The sequence below is a fragment of the Zeugodacus cucurbitae genome, chromosome 2, assembly GCF_028554725.1.
Source record: "Zeugodacus cucurbitae isolate PBARC_wt_2022May chromosome 2, idZeuCucr1.2, whole genome shotgun sequence".
NCBI classification, from domain to species: domain Eukaryota; kingdom Metazoa; phylum Arthropoda; class Insecta; order Diptera; family Tephritidae; genus Zeugodacus; species Zeugodacus cucurbitae.
In genome coordinates this window covers 62,936,900-62,956,481 of record NC_071667.1, presented here as the reverse complement: position 1 = coordinate 62,956,481, position 19,582 = coordinate 62,936,900, and positions in this window count along the sequence as shown.

The window sequence follows — 19,582 nt, the reverse complement described above, 5'->3', positions numbered from 1 at the left end:
AAAAATTAAGAGTATTCGTCTCCCAAAACTATTTTAGAATATTATGCCACGTTTTTTTTTTTTTTTAAGTTGTCAAAGCTTATTGTTAGATGGCTTCTAGCCATCGTGGATCAGTCCCAATAACTAACAAATATTTGTGTATGCACTTCCCAAATTACATTGCTGTCCTTCGACAATATCTGAGGGAGCGCACTTTCAAGCTCGGTAATTAAGTTTGATCACATGTAAATATAAAATTCTTCAGTGCTTTTTCATTTAGTTATTCTTGTGATTTAAAAACAATGTTTAATTTATCATTCGGTAACAGATTACACTTCTTTGTAATTTATATACGTAGAAAATCCATTGTTTCTTTTACCAAAAGGACAAACAAGTTATAAAGCGTTTAATGTAAGCAACAGCAATAAGTGGCCAACTAATTTGACATCTGAAATGACTTTAATTAGCACCAACAACTTACCCCACTTGCCACGTTGGCAGACGACTTTTGCACGCGAATAATAAATTCCAATTATGTCAAGTGAAATATTTTAATAAACACTCGTGTGCAACGTGCAATGCGAATAATGACGCTAAAAATGTGATTATGCAGAAATAAAAGCGTACGGAATGGTGAAATAATATTAAGTCATTGCGAAGGAAATAAACTGAAGGATGGTATAGGTGGGGTAAGGATGAGTAACATCGGTACCAAAGGTTGGACACATTATAAATTATATTTATTGCCGCCGCATTTTGATGTAGTTCTTCTGTTTTTGTTTTTGCAATATAAAGTACTGCTAAAGATAACAACAACAACACTTGTTATACTTAGAGGAGAAAATAATTTGGCGCTGTTTGAAACAATTATGTACACTTTATTAAGTAGTTAATATCTGGTGTTAAAAATTTAGACTCTGTTTGTTTTTAGAGACTCGAGTTTATAAGTATAAAAGGCTAATATTCAAAAAAAAAATTATAATAGCATATCAATACCAAATTTAACCAGTTCAGTGCCATATTAAAACAACGGCATAACATAACGTTACATAATATTATTTATGAAAAGCAAAATCAAAGCACATGCCAAACTCCATTTGTTATTATCGCAGAACAAAAAATCAACCCTATCAAAAGAACATTTTCTTCAGCTTTTGTGGATTTTTAATAAACTACTCCAACTCCGGGTATTTGGGCACAACGCCTCGCTCTCCACCGACACAACTCAATCCAAATGGTAATGGGAGAAATGGAATTACTGTCGGTAATAGTCTGATGCTGAAACCGCATAATGCCACAAATGCGCCGAAAGGGGTACGACGGGGAAAAAAATCTTTGCAAGTCAAATGCTAACTACTCCCAGTGGTGACATTTGCAACATTCCAAGCACTTTTCCCATTAAAAAAATATCCATTCTTGGCCGCAGATAACAGGCAATATGCCATTAAGGTGCAACAAGAAAGTGCGCACTGGCTGCTGCGGCCGACTGCCAAGATATTACGAAATCGCTGGCGATATGAATGATACCAAGTATTATGCGTCTCGTGGCAGACGTTGGGACAGGGATAATGCGCTTTTGACAATGACGACGCGATGGAATGGGGAAAGGCGTAGGTAATATGAATTTCATGTTGATGAGATTTTCGAAATTAAAAACAAGCAAAGGGATTTCGTTATAAAGCCAAATGGAAAGTAGATTCGATTTGGGAGAAAAAATATTACTGAATTTGACTTGAAAATTATGCCATTAAAATGCTTTTCTTTTTCTACATTTATTTCACAATTTTTTCTCCGCTTCCATTTGGCTATGAAGAAAGTGCCGAGCAAGTAAGAACGCCTCCATTATTAAAATAAGACAAAAAGCAAGCAAATGGAAATGCTTTCTTGCCTGACTTTGACAAGCTGCCAGGCGCACCCACTTACAAGCGCTGCTTTACGCCCACGCAAAGGTGAAAACCACCGCCACTTTATGGTCGTTAAGGTTTTAACCGCACTCACACACATACACAGACACACAGACGTTCATATGGCCAGATTCCGAGCAGGTCTTAGCTCAAGCGAGAAGGCGTGTATCAATGCATTGCTTGCCAAAAGGTGCTTTTTCATTCAATTTGAGACATTGACTTGTCGCTCTACCTCGCTCATCCTCTGCGTCTCCCCACGCAGTGTGTATACCGTTTTCTTATTTTTTCGCTGCTTGTTTTTGTTCTTGGCAAGAAAGGTGCTGAAAATCGAATTGTTGGCGTATTATTGATTTGATTTGTCTAACAAGCTCGTTTATTGTTTAACAAGTGAATAACAGATTTTCTTGCTTTTCACCCTTAACAACATTTCTTCTTGCTACTAAATTCGATTATCAATTTTATGTATGTAAATATGCGCAAAAACATGAATTGCCAGTGGGAAATTTGCATAATTCAATGAGTGAAGAGAAGTTAGAATATTGTTTGGTGCAATTGAAGAAGTGTGTGTATTTGAATTTGAAATATTCATTGATTTCATTTCGTTTGGCTGCGCAATAAGGACTAGAACTAGCTCAAGCTGTTTAAGACAAAATTTTGATTTTATGCGAGCTCACATCACAGAGTCTCTTGAAGAATATATATGTGAGAAAAACCACTGTTCTTTATTTCATTTTTAGTGAAAGTTGTGTTTATTCTCTAAGTTGTAGTATGATTTATCGTTTCTGTTGTTGCAGCGTCGGAAACCTTAATAATTTTGAAGAATTGTATCAAATTGACAGATTTTGGTCGGTTAAAACTACTGATCCGTTTCGTTTGCGTAGACCCCACCTGTTGCTGTGCTGTTGCTTTTGATATTCTGCAATAACAATTCTTTAACATTTATATGTACCTTGTCAAAGTTTTATAAGTTTATTGATACCTTAAAGAAATAAGAAAACATTATTCTCTAATTTCTATACCTGGTCAGGTTGCCATTTCTAGATGTGAATTACAGGATTATATATTTTCCGTCCACTAATTCATATTAATCTGAAGAAATATTTTAGTGTGTTTCGCCATGCAAAAACTTTATTAGGCTTCAAACGGCCCATAACTGCCTCTCTCAACTTTTTCAGTGTTGCTATGCACTTTCAATAGGTAATCGGAAAAGTTGTAATAATACATAGAAGATCTAGTTCTTGAAAACATATTGATAAGGATCAACCTCTTGAATTAGAGAGTCTTCGTTCCTTCACTTAAGCTGAAAGATGAGCCGATATATCATATAAAAACGTACTAAGTACTTGAATTGCACGACTACCGCTTGGTTACAACAACTGAATTCGTCTGATAAAGAACACAATAACTGGACAGTAGTAGCTCTTACACAAAAACTTTTCTCGGAAAAATCATAAACTATTCGGAATTCTTAAATTCTGAAGATCGTTTCCGGACGTAAAACTGATTTTAAAACACGTTGGTTTAATTAGATTGGAATAAATTGTGCTGATCTACTGCTTACTCTGTAGTTTTAGTGGCGTAAAACATTCCGCAAATAATTTTGAGGAATCCTGTGGATTTGACAGTGCTTGGCCGTATAAAAATCCGGGTCTGTTCCGGTTACGTAGAACCGACTGTCGTGAGAACGGAATCTACAGTTAACTTAGGAAACGGGTTTGGATCCAAATGTGTTTAATGGTGCATATGGAATCAGTTTTATCCAAAATTCCATAGGAAGAAGGAGCTCAACTAAAGCCTTCGCAGTTCGTAGTGGAAATTAGACGGTTTTTATTAATATAAAATATTAACTAGCTGGAGAAAGTGGCCTGATTGGAATAAAGGCTGCACGTGCCGGCTACTGAAATTTAAAAGGAAGGACATAAGAACTCTAGTTGGAGTGTTAACTGGTCATTGTCTAATAGGGAGACATGCCGACAGACTGTGGTTACCAAACAATGACTACTGTAGGAGCTGTCAAGAAATTGAAGAAGAAGAGACTGTGGTACATCTTCCATTTGAATACAAAGCATTGTTCATGAAAAGAATCGCAACAATCGGAAACGGTTTTCTCGACAATATCTCGAAGATTGCGAACATCAAACTGGTTGAGTTGCTCAACTTCTTAAAAGAAACAGAGTGGTTCAAAGAGGACATTCTAGTAGGATTTGAGTCCCGGTGGATTCACAATGAGCCTTCTAAAGGCCTAGGTGCGTCATCATTATTTTATACAAATATATATTATGTCTATGCTTATAGTAGATTTCACAGAATATCATACCAACCTACGTATTATCCTTGCTGTAGCTGAAACAAATGTTTTAAAAATAAAGAATACAAATATGTTGATGACATAACTCGAAAGATGCGATGAAGTTTGTTGCTTATTATCCTTGCAGCTGCCATTTCCACCTACTTCACATTTTGCTGCTGCACACCACACGTCCTTTATAACCACAATTTAAGTTCTGTTACTTCGTTCATTCGTTTCATTTCATTACTTATCCAAATGCCTGAGCGGGGTTTAGAACTCCGCCTCTTTAGCCATATCAACGGTGAAAGCAAGCTACTTTCCCGCATTGCTGTTGCTTTTTCTGCTTCAATATTCTTGTTGTTTTTGTGATTGTGTGTGTGTGTGTGTGTTTTTTTGGGCAAGAGAGTGGGAATAACTACGGTCGAAAGGATTTCTCAACAACGATAAGGGAATTGCTCTGTCAAGCAAAGTGATATATGGTCCGAAAGGACTTCAATTTATACAATTTTTATACTTTATTCTTCTATTCTATTTCAGCGAGGAAGATGCGAATTTGCGATTTTATTTTCAATATCGTTGTTGTTGCTGTGTTTCTTATTCATACGCGTGTGCGCGTGTGTTGTTGTGGCAACAGCAGCTATTGTTCTGGATTTCGTCGCTTTTCCTTATTATTTAGCCTTGTACTTTGCGAAAGTGTTGTTGCTTTTGTTGTTGTATTTGTGTATGTGTGTGCGATAAACAAAAATGTAAGGAACGTAAGGAGCATTCAAGCTGGCTGTGTTGCAAATAAAGAAAGTAACGAAGAATTTGTGCGTTGAGAAAAACGAAATTTTAATGGATTTTATAAACTGTAGACGCAGCAGCAGACAATGGCGCAAGCATGACGAAGTGGGGTACCGAACGTGAACGCAAATATTGGTTTATAAGCAACATTTTTTTTTGCCTTGCGCATTGTTAGTGTAACTGTTTAATTTTAATAAATAAAAGCGTGGCGCCTTAGCAAGCGTCTGTTTCGACATTCTTCGAAGGATTTCTGCACACACACACTCACAAACAACTTTCTCGCAATACAATTTAAAATGTATCATCTCATTGCCTTAATTTGATGCCCCCACTGCTGGCGTCTCGCAACTTACCGCCCAGCCAACTGAAAATTCCCGCACACACATTCCCCAATAGATAGATATAAAAAGGGCAAATGGGAATATTCGTGTCAGCGGAATTGTAATTTTCGCAATTGTCACGTTCGCCATTCGAAACGGATATTTGCGGCGGGCGGACATACCACTCTGTGGTCGTATTATCCGTTCTAATCTAATTGAACGCACCCAAAATCGCTGACAATAAATTTTACTTATGCAAATATTTCAATTTTTATCCGTATTGCTGAAAGATGAAGTATTTGAAGCGCAGTGAATCCGCCAGCAATCCCATAAGTCGTGATTCTCGCAGCTCAACTGCATTAATTCGTTGCCTATGTGCGTGTGTGTATGTGTGTGATAGGCTTTATAATTTATTGGCATAAAAAGCCAAAGATAATTTGTGAATTCTCTTATTGATATCTTATCGGCAACACAATTCATCTTTTGTCTTAAGTAAATATTTTCTGTTTCATAAATATATTTACATTTGAAATACTTTTATGCATATGCCGTGGCAGCTTTTGGGCTCACGCGTATTTGTGGTGGCATTAATCCTTCACATAAATTGTATTCGAATTTGTAACTTTTATGGTTGTTGTATGGCTTACGTTAGTAGGTGACTTCCCTCCAAATGGACCTGAATCTTGAAATCTTGCATAATGTTATAAAGGGGTTTTCAAAAGGGACGCCGTCGAAATTATTAAAATTTACTAACGAAACTCGGAGTCAGTGGCTTCAACTTCAAGAGCGCTACATCCAATTTATGGTCGTCATAATCGTACTATCAGATCAACAATTTAGCGTCTAGTAATAACATTTGAATCCACAGGAAACTGAAGGAACTGAAGCCGCTTGACCACCAGAATCATTGTATCTTCGTGAATTGGGCTGAGCAACAACTTGAAAATAATCCGGGTTTTCATTGAAAAATCAGCTTCAGCTATGTGGCTCATATCTGACTGAATGGCTTCGTCAAGAAGCTAAATATGCGTTATTGGTCAGGCAGCAATCCACATGTACACCATGAGTCCCCATAGCATCCCGGAAAATTATTACGAATAGGATGATACGGCGCCACAAGCTACACAGCGTCAATGTCACCATCGATTTATTGAAAACTAAGTTTGGGGAACGTGTTATCTCACGAAATGGCCCATTCAATTTGCCGCCTCGGTTATGTGTCGTTAGATTATTTACTGGGGCTACGTCAAGTTTATGGTCGATGCCAAACAAGCCAGCGACGATTGACCCTTGGTGGTCATCGAAATTTAGTATTATTAATATCTCATTTAATATTATTTAGAAGATTTTCACTTCAATATTCATTATCAGATATCTTCAATTGAGCCATAGAAAACTGCAGCTAATGCAAATCTTGTATTTAACCAGTCCAAATATTAATATTTTTCCGGCTCGTTGCCAAGTGGCAGTTGAATAATGTCTTGTTGCTGTGGAAATGATTTCATTATTATATTTCGCTTAACATTTAGTACGATTTCAAGACAAAGTGCAAAGCGATGTACTCATTCATTGAAGTCCACAAATACATTGCATGCAACCACATCCACATATACATATGTATGTATGTATATGTGCACTTCTGCAGCGTGTTATAATTTTTCATTTTTTCTTGTCGCGCACAAGCACATTTATTTCTTATGCTGATTTCTTCATGCTTCCTCCACCGCTCAGCGTGCAGAGCACCGACTTGGTTTGTTAATTGTTTGCGAAATTCTATTAATAACTGAATGGCAAATGGTTTTGGCAAAATGCGCAATTAGCCACAATTGCATGCGACATTGCGACATGGTGGCAACACAATCTTTACGAACAAACAACATAACATATGAAATGAAATAACAACAATAGCGACGCGCAACAGCGGCAGTGGAATGATGCGAAAATTTCCTGACAAGCGAATAATAGCACTAAAAACAAACACATACATACATATGTACGTTCAAATGCGGTAGTGTAAAATGAAATAAGGTGGGGCGGAATTTGCTTGGCATCGAAAAAAGTTCGGCGCATAAAGGATGAAATTCTTTGAATTTCTTGCATCGACATCATTCCACTTATTGTTAGGTTAGAGTCTAGCGGACTTTGCAATATATTTCTCCTCGGCTGGTTAGAATCAGGGCTCTCGCACAAATATTTTAACTTCCATCATTGTCAACGCAAAACCTCAATCTTGTACTATCTTTACTTCAGAGGTGAAATCACTGAGAAAAATTGTATGTGATATCTCCTACGCCTGATAAAAAATTATTCCCATCTATTCGGGTAGTAGAGGTCACTTGTGTTCGTTTGCATCATGTTTTGTCCGCAATGATCTGAGTCTAGGGGATTTTTATCAAACTTAGTGGTGATCTATACTAAAAATGTTAGAACTTTGTAATCTGGTTACGAACATACATACAAAAGGAAACTATTTTTAATAAGTATCAAAATCTGGTAAACAAGCGATCTTTATGATTTCAAAGAAATAATAAATATAACAAAAATCATTTAATCGGTTCATCAAAAGTTAGTTCCTTAGATTAACTCTAGTGTTAAGGATTCTAATGTTTTAAATTTATTTTTTAGATAGCGTCACGTTCATTGTCAAAAGCAGACGTTATTTTAAACTTCGCTGTAACTTATAGAATAATACCGTATTTATCGTCACAGTTCAACCTAACCTCAAAAAATGGTTGCTTAAGGTTTAAATTTTTGAGAAACAAATTGATTTTTGGTACACTATTTTCTGATTTGTAATTCCTAACAAACATACAGTTTTATTAACAAACGCCAAACGAACAAAATAATAATACCCTAGTTAAACACTGAGACCTGATATAAAAGTTATTCATTAAAATGCTCGACGACAAAGGAAAAAAAATTAAAATTTAATGCATAACAACAAAATGTACGCCACTCTTTTGTTCAATTATTATTTTTTTCCCGCTCACGATAATTTCGTATTTTCGCTCGGCATATTTCTGCTTTAGCTTTTACCTAACTTGACATGCAGTTGTGTTAATTAATAACTCGTCTGTGGTCACAATTAATTGCAAGTCAACCTCAGTCGAGAGAAATTCATTAAGCTACCGGGAAAGTGAAAAATGTTCGTACGTATTTGCAATGGACATACATATATACGAGTACATTTTTACATACATATGAACATACGAAGAAAGTATGTGAATTATATAATTGTTAGTATACATTTAATTTTAGATTTTTTAATGAAATATATATTTACTTAATTAAATTACTTAATAAAAAACTAGTGATCTTGAATATTATTTACATTATTTTTTCCTATAGAGTCTAGAAAAAATTATGACTCAATAAATTTAATTTTTGGTAGAAATATTGGTTGGCAAATATCTCTCTTCTGCCTTTTTGTCTTTTGAATTTCGCGGCTATGTATAGAGCGCTACAGAGCTCGTGTCTGTCCATACTATAAATCTTTGAAAGGTCTTGACATAACCTTCAAAACGACGCTATGCATGATTAGTTTGGATATAGCGTTCAACAGTTATTGCTGAGGACCATAAATCTTGCGCAAAATTTTCATCTCGAAAACTCCTAATGTCGTCTCATCGGATGTTGTCATCGTCCACGCTTCAGCGCCATACATCAGGACTGGAATAATGAGAGACTTGTAGAGTTTGATTTTGGTTCGTCGAGAGAGGACTTTGCTGTTCAATTGCCTACTCAGTCCATTGTTGGTGTTATTGATACTGGTTCCCAGGTATACGAAATAATCTACGACTTCGAAGTTATGACTGTAAATAGTTATCCAATATTTAAACTGATTGAGAATGATAGGTTCCTCATTTTTACGGATTTATCCATCCGTTCCTAGCTCCAAAGTCTTTTTTGCTTATTTTGGTTATCATTAAATTTAGAATTAACTTACGAATTTTCAATAAGGTTTACATTTTTGGGAAACAAATAGGTTAAAATTCTCAATATCTTTAAATTCACCTTTTTTACTTTTGTCTTAATTATGTTTATTTTGAATGTCTTCTCTCAATATTTCAATACACCGTTTTTGTATAGTAACATGATATCCCCACACACCTACAAACTTACTATATATTGAAATGCGAACTGACCTAAAGCACTATTATTTTCATGTTGGAATTAGTTTTAAAGCTTCCATCTTTTTGTGCCGCAATAACAACCTATTATATAGCGTACACCAAACCTCTACTCTGACATAAAAAAGGGCCTCCTTTGTCCAAATAGCCACTGTCCATTGGTCATAAAATCTACCATAAAATTTGTGCATTTCATCTATGGCAAGCACCGCCGCTAACGTACATCACCGCGCCGGCAGTTGGTGAATTGTGCGCTAAAGGTGTTGAATGTTATGCAACAACAACTCGGAATACACATGTGACTCGAGTCGCAAAAATGGACAGACAAATTGTAAAAGGCAGACGATGCCATTTGGCTCAAAGACTCAGGCACTCAATTAACTTGGGCACGTCCCCCACAAACAAAAGCGGCACACAATGAATGGAATTGATGGTTTGAAACTGGTGGAAGCCAAATAAACTTTACAGCGATACAAACGCTGAGACAGCACTGACGCTGAGTAGCAGTGACTTCGTTTAGGACTGCAATTGCTTTTGAGGCGGCAAAAGCTAAAAAGCCTTCCATTGGCCCGGTAGTATTTGCATTCTTTATTGTGAACTTTTTAATAGTCACAACTCTTTTGCAGTGACTTAGTTTAACAGTGTGTTTAACGAAAAAGCGAACAATGATTTTTATTTTCGATCCTACAACTTAATTTGGGGAATACAATAACATTTTATTATTCTTCCTATAGAAACATTAATCATTCACTGAATTGCTTTGAAGAATTTTGGTGTGGACCAATTTTTCATCAGATCGAAGATCAGAGGTCGGTCCGATTGCGTATAGCCGACGGCTTTGGTGATGAGTTCCTATTCGAAAACGGGTTCCAACTGCTTTAACCTACATATATAAAAAATAAATTTTCTGGAGCCCTGTATATTAAAACTACTCGGTAGCGTTAACCTTCTCATTCCATTCAAAATTATACCCGCCGAGTGAATCTAATCTAGAAGCGCCTAATCTAGAAAATACAGTACAGGAGGCAGAAGTTCGTAAACTAATTCGTCCAAGTTGGTCGTGGCGGCTTATGAGGTGTGAGCAGAAGCAGGGTCATGGTGGAAGAGCACGTTTTTGTTTGCTTGGGATCGACCCGGTTTGACCTACTCCAGTCTTCGACTTCATCATAACCAGTTAGCCGGGTGCTGTAGACTCTTTCGACTGTTCCGTGGTCTCTAGAGTGTGATAGTGGATCCATATTTCGTCAACTATCATAAAATTTGTGAAGTGTATACTGGGCTACATTGAGACACTAGAATTAAGAGAAGACACTCTGTCATATATCTGCCAGAAGCAGTTCAAAAATGTAGGAAACTTCATTTTCTTCAAATATATTCATTGGTTAAAAATAGACTCTTAGCACACACTGTATGTTGTTTAATACCTAAAGACAACGAAAGTAAGCGAGTAGCTGAGTCTCTGCTGGCGTTGGAGACTCTGCGGAGATTTATTAAGATTTAAACGCGCAGCCTGGAAGATTTAATAGGTGTGAGTTCTGAAGTTTGAAATTGTAATTATTTTTTACTTTGAAGCTGCAACTTGAGAAACTTAAACACTTGCAGCTACAGCATGCAACTTCATCTTTCATCTACAGCTGTGTCTTTGGGGGCTGCAGCTGCGCATTTCCGGCCTCGATCGTAAAAACTGTTAAACTGTTGCATAAATGACGACTGCAAGGAGTTTTCGACCAAAGTGAAATGTTGGTGAAGCAAAAAAATTGTATTGTTGTTGTTACTGTTACTCTCCTAGCAACACTATTAAGCAACTTTGTTGGTAGAACTCAATTAAAAATCCATGTTGGTGATGTGTGTGTATGCGTTTACTGCGTCCTTCCAGGCACATGCTAGCTATGTGATTTGGGGAAGAACGGGTAGGAGGTGATTGGTTTGGCTTAAATGAAGTAAACGAATTTCAATTAATTGAAGTGCGTCATTTGCACGCACAACAATTAGCATTGTCCGTAGTGCCACAATGTCTGTGCCACAAGCAACGCACAAACATACATGCGAACAATAATTATTTTTTGTACTTTTACTTTCTGCTACTCGCTCGCTATGATATCAATACGAACATTCATTTGCCATCGCACTTAAGTAGTCATTTTATGCTTGTATTGTATTTTAAATGCTCGTGCGTGCATGTGTGTGTGCGTGTGTCTGCGCAGAAAATTGTCGAACAAAAATGGTTTAATAGGTTTTTGAAATGAGCCAATTGCTGATGGAAGCAATTAAATGACGCCCCAAGGACACATACAGGCATGTGTGCATATCCTGTGCTCGGTCGACAGTGCCACACACACCCACACACACACGCATATCCTTGTATTTATAAATATTATAATTATAATTACAAAATTTCGTCTATTCAATATCCTTCAATGACGTGGTTCAAGCGCTTTCCGATAGCAATTTATTTTTGCGCTTCTTGAACGCCTGCCTCTATGCAATTACATTGAAAACAACAATAACACGCCATCTAAAGCTGCTTCGAACACAGCTATTTACTTACATATAAATATATATGTGGATATATATGTATGTATGTACATAGAATTTTATTCGTTTTGACAATTATGATACGTCTTCAGCTCCCTTACTTTAGTGGCTGTTATGATTTCAGTATGCTATAATTCGCTTTCCGTCATTGGTGTACTCCATCTCTTCTACACCCACGCTCGCTGCGCTTATTTCATGCTGTTTCATATATACATGCATACATACATACATATTTGTATACATTTATTTAAAGTATTTATTTTGTTTATTAAAGACTCTACTACAGAAGCATAGCTTTCAGCCCTCTTCAACTCATCACAAGCGTGCAGGCTAAATGTCCTGTTGCGCTTTGCGCATTGTCCATTGTTTCGCCCAACGTTGGCGGGCGGTGTTCGCACAATGCGCTCATCAAATGCAGACTTTGCTGTGGCTGACAGTTCTCGCGAGCTTGTTTTGATTTAAGTTCGTCATTATTATATTTGGTTAATATGCAAGCAAGTAAAAAAAACAACAATTTTTTTTTATTATTTTGAAAATGTGCTTCAATTTAAGACTGTTTTTCAAAAAATAAAGCATATATTTTAGTTTTAAAGCTGAAAAGTATTTAATTATGTAATAAATAATTGTTTTATATAATCTAATCTATCGAAAATAGCGAGGAATAACGGATTTATCGTCGATCTCTGCTGGATTTATCGTCGATCTCTGCAGGCACATCGAAAAGAAGTTTTTGTGCAGTGACCGGTGAAAATCAAAATGCTTTCTTTAGTTTATTAGTTTATCTTACAATTGACGTCGGGTTTTTGTTTTTTTAGTTTTTCAATTTTTAAATTTTTGGTACAAATTTCAAGCCCAAATAACGATTTTAGACGAAAAAATCGACCTATTTGTTATTGTAAAATTGTTAGTAATTAAAATTTTTTTGGAAAAACTCGACGTCATTCGAGAGCTATATATATATGTAGAATATTTGTTCAAAATTCCAAAACGATCGATGCAGTAGTTTTTTCTGTAGGCTGGGAACGACTTTAAAAATGACATATTTGGGAAAATCGATTCAAAGTTTTGTACACTCAGCGCAGGTAGCTGGAGGTACCGTTATTCAACCTGCTGTAACTTCGTTAGTTGTTCTCCGAATGACCTAAAATTTTAACACAATATTCTTGAGATGTTGATGGTTCAGAAAAAAAAAAAATTAAAAAAAAAGTTGTCAAACCTTACCCCTCCTTAATTTGGCTTCTTTTTAGCTCCATAAAAGAAGCATCCTGGTCACCTTGCATAGAAAAGAGGCCGTTTTGAACCATAGCTTTTCACACACAAAAATTATATTTTTACACTAATTCACCCTATTAAAGGGTTTCAAAAAATAGATTTTTTTAATTTAATTCGAACCTATAACTATTCAAGAATGTTCCTTTAAAATTTCAAGAGAAAATTTCAAAAACTCTTCAAGATATAGCCGATTTATGGTGGAAGCGGCAGGCGACGGCGAGAGCGCCTCAAAACTTTAAGCGCGTTTTTCTCGAAACAGAGTTTTTACGACTAGCGCATGAGGTTACTCAAAACCTATTAATCCATTCGGTTCCAAATTTCAATACGTTATTCTATACATATGTAGCTATGGTATGAACTAGAATAAACCACATCGGTGAAGATCTTCTTTACTTGTCAACTTGATTTGTGGCTGAAAAAAGGAGATTAAAAAAAAAAAAATTCAAAGGTCCGAGGGGGGTTTCCCTTTAAAGTTGAAGGAAGAAGCGGAAAACGGAATATCAAAGCTATATGAATTAGATTATTGTATTACTCAGAGAAATAAGTTAGATTAGGTTAGGTTGGTAGACTGTTCCTCGCCAGAGACTATTAAGGATCATCACAGCGCCTAAAACTTGCCACAAATCTTCAGACGTTCTTTACTTCTGTATATACACTAATGTTCCAAAGGGAATGTTACCACCTCGTCTTCCTCCAAGCAGCTTCTGCAGCTGGCGTACGATCAAATTTTTATTTTGATCGCGTGCATCCTAATGGGACAATGGCCAGTTAGAACTTTGACTAAGGTATTGTTGACTTTACTGAGGGCGAAAAGTTCCCTACACTTGTTGAGATTTGCCTTGGGTCAGCACAATTTTGAAGCAGTGACTGTCCAGCGCTTGTTTAGTTCAGCTGTGGCCCATCGATCTAGAAGTAAACCATAAGACGCTGGTGGTGCTCCTACTTGTTACCACTCTAGGCTAGCCTAGACTTTTTAAAGTGGCAATTTACTGTTAAGAAATGCATACATACATATATGCAAATTAAAGTAGAAATAAATAATTTAATATATAAAATTGTCTCAAAAAAGAACACTGTTCATTTTAACGCGCTGACAATAACAAATTTTTCATGATTGTCACGACCTTTTATGTCACACTCCAAATAACAGAAACATTTTTAGTCCAGAAAAATGACCGAACCGAGGTGAGTACCCATTTATGGCTAAGTGGGTGCATGACATTGCAGCAAACTGCATATATGCACTTACATAAATACATGCATACATATATGTATATTGCCATATTTCATTGCATTGTGTTAATGCAGTGCGCACACACTCACACACACACATATGCTGAGACGTATTTGTGACTGCCACTGCCAATGGAAAATTGCTGTTGACATGATTTTGCACTTTCGTATCGACTGCATTCCGCAATTAGATTGTCACACCAGCGCCAACAACAGCAACAACACCGACCGTGGTGTGAGCGTGTGCGTGTGTCACATATAAATTTATAAAGAACACATTTGTACATATCAACGCAAACGCAACGTTCCAATTCCACCTGACCCATTTCGAACGTTTTGTCGTTTTTATGATCTCTTACTTCAATATGCCGTACAGAAGTTTTTCTTTGATGTTTGTAAATTTATATGTGTTCAAATATGTATTTATGTATGTCTGTATGAGTGCATGTAAATGTTGACGAGTTTAAATTGTAAATTAAAATGTTGCTGGGTCGTTATAATGGAGAATTATGTTTTATGGTGTATTTTCTGATTTTACACATATCGAGCGAAAAGCCAACATATAGTCAAATAAGCAGCATTTCTACTGGATTGAAATCTGCACTGGCTTCAATCACTTAATGGCACCTCACTTGGAGAATTAGCCATTGGAGGAGTATCATGTGGTATTATTGAAAAAATGATTTGAAGTTTCCAGAAACCCTAAAATTTAGAACTATTTATCCCAACCATTCTAACCATTACCTAACTTTCTAAGAGATGAGTATTTTTTCAACATCAAAAACAAGATTTTAAACTTTTATTAAGTATTAAAAAAAAGGTAATTTTTAGAAATAATTCTGCAACTCCTTAATATCTACTTTATCGTAGGGATATAACACATATGCACTTCGAAGATTGCAAAAAGGGTAATTTCAAAGAAAGTTCAGCAATCGTCAATTCATTAATGATAAGGCAAGCATGTCGTTTCTGCTTTTCCACGCAGTTTGGACAATTTTTCCACATACTGAAGCAACGTTGCAATTTCGGTCGCTGCAATCCTAAAAGTATAGTTCACTTCATTACTTAAACGAATCAAATGTGAAGTATATATAGTATATGAATGTTATCTCTATTATATATGCATGTATATCTGCTATGTAGTAGAGTGAGATGATGTTGTTGTTACTACCGACTGTGGTGATGTCATCGACAATGGATACAGATAAAATTACAACTGCAAAAATAATACAGAAAAACAATAAAAGCGCGGTTTGATGAATCCTTAAATTAAAATATACACCATATTTTTCTCTCAGGGAAAAAGGGATCTGGAACGGTGCAAATAGCTTTTCATTATTCTTTAATATTAGTACCGTCTCTGTGGTATACAAAATGATGGAAATGATATGAAGCTGCTAGCCATTTTCTTCAAAATCAGAGTGGTCGACTAGGGACCCTGGTATGACCGATACATACATCAAATATTTCATTCATTATAAATTGCAGCAAATACACATTTTCTCATATCCCAACTAAGTCTTATCGAACGACCCTTGTTTTGCAATTTCATTAAACGCAATTTTAGTAAGAAAACATTGCAGTTGAAATAGTTTACCATTGCTAGTTGCCAGCAGAAACAATTGGAATATACACACTTATATATGTACATAGTATAAGTACTACCTATATAAATATACAAACCGGCGTAGTAAAACGCAATCCGAGGGAACAAGTACAATCAAGAAATAACATTAGTAAGAAATGTCTTATACACAAATACACAATATATGTATTTGTAAGGGAATCTTAAGGAATGTTGTACAAGCAAAAGCAGAACTCCATATTCAGACCATACTCCTCTATGAGTACACTAAGGTGGGTCGATTCGTATCATAGTTTAAGATAGAAAAACAAAGACAATTACAGTGATTAACTAAGTTCATAACTATATAGCTAATTTTTTTTTTTGATTTTGACATTAACATGCTAATCTATATGTCGAATATATAGACTTTTTCAATTCACCACCTTCAAATTTATTTTATATTCAGCCGAAGAGATGATTACCCCAAGTTGATGATATGCAAAAGAGTCGAAACTGCTGCTGCTGTGGATCGAATTGCAAGTGAGATCGTGCAACCGAACATTTTATACTCTCGCAATTTATTTAGAGATCTACCTATATTTTCGGTGAAAAATTACTCTTAGGCACTGAGTTCTTCATGTTTGATATCAGGGGCCTTGAAAAGTCATGGTTCGATTTTGACAATTTTTCCACAAGTGATGTCACAGCTCAAATACAGTATTTGTGTAAAGTTTTATTTCGCTATCTTTATCGGTTCTTTATGTATACATTATAAAGTGAACGTATCAGAAGAATTCAAAATTGAGTTTCGCTCATATTCCACCATTGGAATCTGTCGAATAGTTCTTGAGATATGGATTTTGACCCATAAGTGGGCGACGCCACGCCCATTTTCTATTTTGTAAAAAAATCTCAGTGCAGCTTCCTTTTGCAATTTCTTATGTAAAATTTGGTGTTTCTGACGTTACTCGTTAGTGAGTTAACGCACTTTCTAGTCATTTTCAACCTAACCTTTGTATGGGAGGTGGCCGTGGTTATTATCTTATTTTTTTCATTTTTGGACTGTATAAGGAAACGGCTAAAAGAAACGACTGCAGAAAGTTTGATTTATATAGCTTTATTGGTTTGCAAGATATATACAAAAAACCTATTTGGGGACGGGGTCACGCCCACTTTTCCAAAAAAATTATATTCAAATGTGCCCCTCCCTAATGCGATCCTATGTTCCAAATTTTATTTTCATAACTTTATTTATGGCTTAGTTTTAGCTCTTTATGTGTTTTTGGTTATCGCCATTTTGTGGGCGTGGCAGTGGTCCGATTCCGCCCATCTTCGAACTTAACCTTCTTATGGTGCCAAGGAACACATGTTTTAAGTTTCATTAAGATATCTCAATTTTTACTCAAGTTACAGCTTGCACGGACGGACAGACGGACGGACAGAGAGACATCCGGATTTGAACTTTACTCGTCACCCTGATCACTTTGGTAAATATAACCTTGTATCTAACTCGTTTAGTTTTAGGACTTACAAACAACCGTTATGTGGACAAAACTATAATACTCTCCTAGCAACTTTTGTTGCGAGAGTATACAAATTAAATCACTAGAAAAAGTCAAAATCATTTCGGCAATATGCAATAAATTCATAGAAAATATCACTGAATAAATAATTGATATTGAAGATAGAAATATCGATTTTCAAATTTGAGAAAACACTTCGGATCGGCACACACATATTTAAAATAAATCTTCCGATTGTATCGTTTTTGGAAAATAATGCTCATCTTAACAATACATACATATAATGAATTCATATATGGAACTGAGAACTACTTCTCTTAGTGCTGTTTTGTGTATTTTACTTATTTCATTATGTTTTGTATTTGTACACTGTTATGTATGTATAAATAAGTATGTACACATGTGAATATTTCAAATGTTTCGACGTGTTTTTCTTTTGTGAAAACCATGACAATCTTCGCACAGACTTCTTAAGTATTTCCAACTTAAACACGAATGAGAATATCGTTTACTTAGCCATCTTTGGTTTATAGATATATGTATGTACATGCAAGGATGCATGCACAAGGACATGCAACAATTCTTGAGCATACCAAGCTTTGCTAGCTCCACTAATTGTCATGTGTGTATGCGAATAAAATTCGGTTTTATTGTTGATTGTTTACATATTTTTGTTTTTGATTCCTTGTGTTCATATGTACAGACGGACAATGTACTGAATAACACTATTGAAATTTTAATGCAGTAAAAAGCATTGAAATTTATAGCTCATAAATTTTGAAAATAAAATGATGCTATACAATTGTCGGCAACAAAAACCTGTCGATTGCCACCGACCACCACCCGCCGAGTGGCAACAAATCGTAATGGCACTGCAGTTATACAGCGTTTCATGCTGTCAATATCTCAACTCCTTTATTTCACTCAGACGCAACGCCTGCCCATCCGCGCCCTGCTCCGGCGTTTGTCATGCGTGTTTAAGGATTTTTGGCAGCATACGAGTATAACTGTCTGCAAATGATATTCACCATCGCTGGCAACGACTCCATTCAACAATGCAATATTTTAATTGCTGATTTGTGTATTGCGACGCTGATTTTAAATGCGAATTGAAAGTAATACTCCTTATTTGCCACAAATTCAATTTGAGCAATTCTTGTAAGCATCTGCGTAGACTTGTGGAGGCTGAAAAATTGCATTATGTACGCTGTAGGAGTTGAATTGTATTTACATATTTCCATATTATACCAACACTTCGTTCCGTCGCTCTTTAATTGAATTTGCATCAACCCAACACGCCTACATTTACAGCGTCAAGCGAAGTGTTCTGCATTTGCTAATGTATTCTTATTATTCTTATTGCATTACGCAGATTTTTGTGCGTACGCCTTACTTTTTGCTCTCATCATTACGACACTCTACCAGCTGGCAACGACCCACAAGTATCGCCGCAAGTCAGCGACGACAGTCCATTGCACGTTGAAGTGTCCTTCAGTGCGTCAAGCAGCGCAAGCGGAAGTACGAGCGCTTCGAAATATGCATATATTAAGAAAAAGTTTTATAAAATCTTTAAATGCATGAAATATTTATTTGTAAATTGTGTGCTGATTCTTCAGTTTCAAATACTATAGTGTAGATATTTGTTATTAACAACAGAAAGTATATTTCCCGTTCTTGAATGAACGATTTGAGAACTTGTTCTGTCACAAATTTGCATATTTTGATATACATATATGTATATACATAGTCCTTGAAAACATCTATATTCTGAAATCACTTTTTTTTCTTTTTGATTACAGCTGTAGTCACCAAAATGAGATTGATTGCCATTTCGCTCTTTTCAAATTAACAATTATTAAGCTTGAATGAAATCTGGCTGTGAAATATTTTACAGTACCCAGGCAAAATAATTTTTCCAATAAAAGTTTAAAAAATTATGCATTCTTCACGTGAATCTTCTCAAATCTAGAATATTTCGTCTCACCAGTGATCAGATGACCAAATTAAAATAAATCGTATGATTAATGAATTTTTTAACTGCAGTAC